The sequence below is a fragment of the Eriocheir sinensis genome, chromosome 65 (assembly GCF_024679095.1).
Source record: "Eriocheir sinensis breed Jianghai 21 chromosome 65, ASM2467909v1, whole genome shotgun sequence".
Taxonomy (NCBI): Eukaryota; Metazoa; Arthropoda; class Malacostraca; order Decapoda; family Varunidae; genus Eriocheir; species Eriocheir sinensis.
The window spans coordinates 7059819-7064818 of NC_066573.1; the positions used below are offsets into that span (position 1 = coordinate 7059819).

Below are 5000 nucleotides of genomic sequence, written 5' to 3' on the forward strand. Positions count from 1 at the left end.
ATCCCCTCTTTGACCTTTTGAAATAGCTGATGTGAAAAGCGAAAGTCTTGTAATACTAGCCTAAACTTATCGGGCTCCCATTGCGACTACATTTCCCAAGGTCGCAGAGAAGATTAACCGTGTTTTTATGGGTGGGTGATTATCCCGCTCAAGTAAAACTATCTCCAGGATCATCAAACAGTCTATGAAAATCCCAGAAACTTCTACGAGAGGCTTTTCAAACGGGCGAACTGAGGCGAGGAATATGGGCTTTGAGAACTGACAGTCGGGCGTGGGCGGGGTGGCATCGGGCGTGATCGTGGTGTGATCGGGATGGAATCGGGCGCTGAGGAGAAGGCGTGTGTGCAGTAAAAAGGGTTCTAATAAATGTTTCCTTGTGTCTATGGAGGGAGGAGGAGGCAGAGAGGCGAGGGGAAGGGAGAATTGACAGGCGGGCGTGATCGGGGTGGCATCGGGCGTGATCGGGGTGGCATCGGGAGTGATCGGGGCTTCGTGATCGGCCCTGCATTAGTCATATCTTTGAGCATCGATTCCCCGCCCGCCACCGATAAGACCATTGGCGTCTGTGGAACTAATGGAGCGGAGAGAGAGAGAGAGAGAGAGGCCCCCCCCCCTCCCATTCCGTCCTATCTCCTTCTTCACTTCCCTTCCCTTCCCTCCTCCTCCTCCTCATCACCATCATTTTCCTCCTCCCCAGACTTCTCCTCTTCTTATCTCTCTTCCTCTTCTTCCTTCCTCCTCCTCTTCCTTCTTCTACTCCCTCCCTTCTTCTTTTTCTTCTTATTAATATTTTTCTTTTCTTTTTCCTCCTTTCCTTCCTTCCTCCCTTCTTTCTTTCTTCGCTTCCTCCCCATCTTTCACTCCCCGTCCTTCCTCCTCCTCCTCCTCCTCCTCCCCTCCCCTTCTGTCACCCCTTCTATTATTGGTGGGGAGTAACCTCTTTAATTAATGGAATGGGGCTGGTTAATGGTGATTGTGTGTGTGTGTGTGTGTGTGTGTGTGTGCGTGTGTGTGTGTGTGTGTGTGTGTGTGTGTGTGTGTGTGTGTGTGTGTGTGTGTGTGTGTGTGTGATAACGTTTCTTCTTTCCATTCTTTCTCTTTTTTTTCTATCTTTATTTCTTCCTTTCTTTCTTTCTCTGACTTTATTTTTCCTCCCTTTCATCCTTCATTTTTTTTCTTTTTCTTTCTTATTTATTTTCGTCCATTCCTACTCTTCTTTCCTTCCTTACTTTCTATTCTTCTTCCTTCCTTCCTTCCTTCCTTCCTTCCTTCCTTCCTTCCTTCTTTTCTTCCTTCCTTCCTTCCTTTCCCCCTTCCTTCCTCTCATCCTTCCTTCCTTCCTTCCTTTCTTCTCCTCTCATTCGTGTCATAAAATGTATCTCTCCCATCTTATAATCTATCTCCCCTTTGATCTCTTCAGGGTGGGGAGAATGGAAGCAGGTTAGATGGGGAGATAAGAGACTTTGCAAGACCTTAAAAGTTATCTCCCATTCTATCTCTTGTTTTGGCGGGGAGAATGGAACCAGGTTAGGAGATATTTTGGGAAGGGGAGAGATTTTGCGAGATCTCACTAATTTATCTCCCCTTCTATCTCTTGAGACCGGGGAGAATGGAACCAGGGTAGGAGATATTTTAGGGAAGGGGAGAGATTTTGCGAGATCTCACTAATTTATCTCCCCTTCTATCTCTTGAGGGCGGGGAGAATGGAACCAGGGTAGGAGATATTTTGGGGAGGGGAGAAATTTTGCGAGACCTCAATAATTTATCTCCCCTTCTATCTCTTGAGGGCGGGGAGAATGGAACCAGGGTAGGAGATATTTTTGGGAGAGGAGAGATTTTGCGAGACCTCAATAATTTATCTCCCCTTCTATCTTTTGAGGGCGGGGAGAATGGAGCAGGTTAGATGGATGCTGGGGAGGGGAGAAACTAAGACCTCATGATATATCTCCCACTGTATCTTCTCAATAGTGGGGAGAAAGAGTTAAATGGATGCTGGGGAGAGAGAGGAGAGTTTTTTTTTTCGAGATCTCCTTATATTTATCTCCCCATTTTGTCTCCCCTTTAGGTACTGTGACGGAAGGGAGGCTACGGATTGATGCTGCTGCCGGGGAGATGAGAGACTGAGTGAGTACGAGATGATGGATGCTGTGGTTATCTCCTTTATCTCCCCTTTGCTCCCCATCCATCCCCTTCCTTTCCTCTTCTTCATCTCCCCATCCATCCCCTTCCTTTCCTCCCCTTCTCTTTCCTCCTCTTTCTCTCCTTCTGCTCATTTCCCTCCTTTTCTCCCTTCTCTTTCTTCTTTATCTCCCCCTGCTCCCCATTCCCCTCCTTTCCTCCCCTTCCAGCTCCTCTGCACTATATCTCCCTCCTCTCCTCCTCCCCCTCTTCCCTCTTTCTCCTTCCCTCCATGCCTCCCCATTCGACTTCCTTCTCCTCCTCCTCCTCCTCCTCCTCCTCCTACTCCTTGTCTTTCTTGTTCCTCCTTGTCAGTTCGAACACAACAGCCATTATCAAAGCCTTGTCAAACCATCACCAGGCTCATAAAACTACTCATGGAAATACTAACACAACAACCTCTACCAAAGCCTTGTCAAACTATCACCAGGATCATAAAACTACCCATGGAAATACTAACACAACTTCTACCAAAGCCTTATCCAATGTGTGTGTGTGTGTGTGTGTGTGTGTGTGTGTGTGTGTGGTGTGTGTGAGAGAGAGAGAGCCCCGAAATGCCTGGGCCTAGGAGTTAAGGGAGGAGTCGGTTAATGTCTTTCAAGGGGTGGCTCTTGTAAATCTATCTCTTATCCTTCCCCCTGGTCCACATAGTCAAGCCTTTCCCTTCTTCTCTCCCTCCCCTCCACATCCTTTCTCCTCTCTCCTTCCCTTCCCTTCCTGCCCCCTCCTCCTCTCCATCCCCTCCCTGGCTTTATAACGTGTCCTATCCTTCTTCTCCTTTCTCTTCCTCTCTTCCTCCCTCCACCCCTTCCCTTCCATTCCTTCCTCTCTTCCCTTCCCTTATACTTTAATGTGCAGTCCTTCTCTCCCTTTCCTCCCTTCCCTACCCTTCCGTCCCTTCCTTTCTCTCCCTTCCCCTCCCTGTCCTTCCCTTCCCTTCCCCTATGCTTAAATCTGTAATCCCCTCCGCAGTTCCCCTTCCTCCCCTACACACACACACACACACACACACACACACACACACACACACACACACACACACACACACACACACACACACACACCTGTAATTACCTGGTGTACAGTGAATCACGCCGCCAGTCATTGCCCTTCCTCCCCTCTCCCCTCTTTACCTCCCCTCTCCCTCCCCCTCCCCCCTTTCCTCCCCCTCTTCTCCCTTCTTTTTTCTCCCTTTGCTCTCCATTCCCTTCCTGCTCCTCAACACTCCATCTCCCTTCTCTCTCCACTACCACCTCCTCCTCCTCCTCTTCCTCTTCCTCTTCCTCCTTCTCCCTTGCTTCAGTCTCGTGAGTGGAATCCTTCTTCATCATCTTCTTTTTATTTTGTCCTGTCCTGTAGCACTTTTTCTTTCCTCCTCCTCCTCCTCCTCCTCCTCCTCCTCCTGAACCACTACCAGCATCACTTACGTACTTCTCCACCACCTCCTCCTCCATGACCAGCACCACTTATTTCATCACCACCACCACCATTGCCTATAAGCACCACCACAATGTCCTTCTTCCCTACCTTTCGGCCTTCGGAGGGGTATAGCTGTAAGGCCCTAGGGATAGTTTGACAAGGGTTCTGTACCGTGAACCTGACAAACACACTCATGAAGACCCGACTGATCTCCCTCCTTCTTCTCCCTTGCTTCAGTCTCGTGAGTGGAATCCTTCGTCTTTTCCCTCTTTTTTATTATGTCCTGTAAATCGAGGTATTTGTTGGTTTGGAAATGTTTGAGTCTTGTATACAATTCAAACTGGTGCATCCATCCTCCTCCTCCTCCTCCTCCTCCTCCTGATTACGTGATTGCTCCATTCCTCCTTTATTTCTTTTCCTTGTGTTGCCTTGGGAAGTAGTTGTCGTGAGCGCCGAAAGCGTCTGAGAAAGGGTCCTTCGCTGAGCCCTGCCTGCCATCTGGTAGCCTTGCTGGAACTACCAAAATTAATATGCATGCGGCGTACGTCCAAATATTTTTTCTTACTAGTTTTTTGCTGTTATTTAGAAATAACATATTTTTCTCATAGCTACGGTATAGACACTTGACTTACTAGTAGTATTTAAGAAACGGGGAAATGCAAGAAATAGGAAATTTAAATATATTTTTTCACACAAACAATCGTCACATGCTTTATGTTGTTCCTTTAAAGTTCCATATAGTGAATGTAATATTATAAGATGCTAAAGATGTATTATGACTTAAATTAGGAATATGAAGTAAGTTTAATACTTGCTGCCGGCAGCGTACGATATGTTTAGCAGCAGTGTAAACAACCTCCCGCGCTCTGATTGGAGGGACGGAGGAAAGCATCGTGTTGAGGCAGCGGCGTGCTGCCGGAGGAATGTTGAGTGGCAAAATTGTCAAAACTCCCTTCCACCACTGCTGTAAGATTTTTAGCATCTTCCATTTAGCGTAACCCGTTTCTGGGTCGTGATCTGTAGAGTCCCTCATAGTGTCCCGACAACCTAAGATTTGGTCGCCATTATTGGCCCTGTGTTTTCGCCGCGCTTTTCAAACACTAGCACACGGTCTCGCGGCGAAGACAGGGCCAATAATGGCGTCCAAATCTTAGGCTGTCGGGACTCTATCTATCAAGGGACTCTACAGATCATGACCCAGAAACGGCTTACGCTAAATGGAAAAGGCTATTTGAGAGCAGGACACCATGCCAGACTTGTTTGACTTCTCTTGCATGACGGAAATATTAACCCAAGAGGCCGCACTGATGCATTCCTACTAACCACGGGATGGAGTGTTGTAGGGTACATCGATGAATGTTCTTATTTTCCCAACAGTGTTCATTACAACGACATGAATAATG

At 47.6% G+C, this 5000-nt stretch overlaps 2 protein-coding genes across 27 annotated transcripts in view; one reads left to right on the plus strand and one right to left on the minus strand.

Annotated features, from left to right (window-relative positions):
- The window catches only part of LOC126987563 (beta-1,4-mannosyltransferase egh-like), a 187961-nt gene that overhangs the window by 120879 nt on the left and 62082 nt on the right, over positions 1-5000 (plus strand). Inside the window, exon 1 of one of the 19 annotated variants that reach the window (XM_050844653.1) lies at positions 2041-2124. The exons of the other annotated variants lie outside the window; for them this stretch is intronic. The gene's annotated coding sequence lies outside the window, so the exon portion shown is untranslated. Of the gene's footprint in view, positions 1-2040; positions 2125-5000 lie in introns of those variants that run through there. 19 annotated transcript variants of the gene reach the window in all.
- The window catches only part of LOC126987562 (protein arginine N-methyltransferase 5-like), a 107861-nt gene that overhangs the window by 24600 nt on the left and 78261 nt on the right, over positions 1-5000 (minus strand). The gene's annotated exons all lie outside the window — the stretch shown is intronic.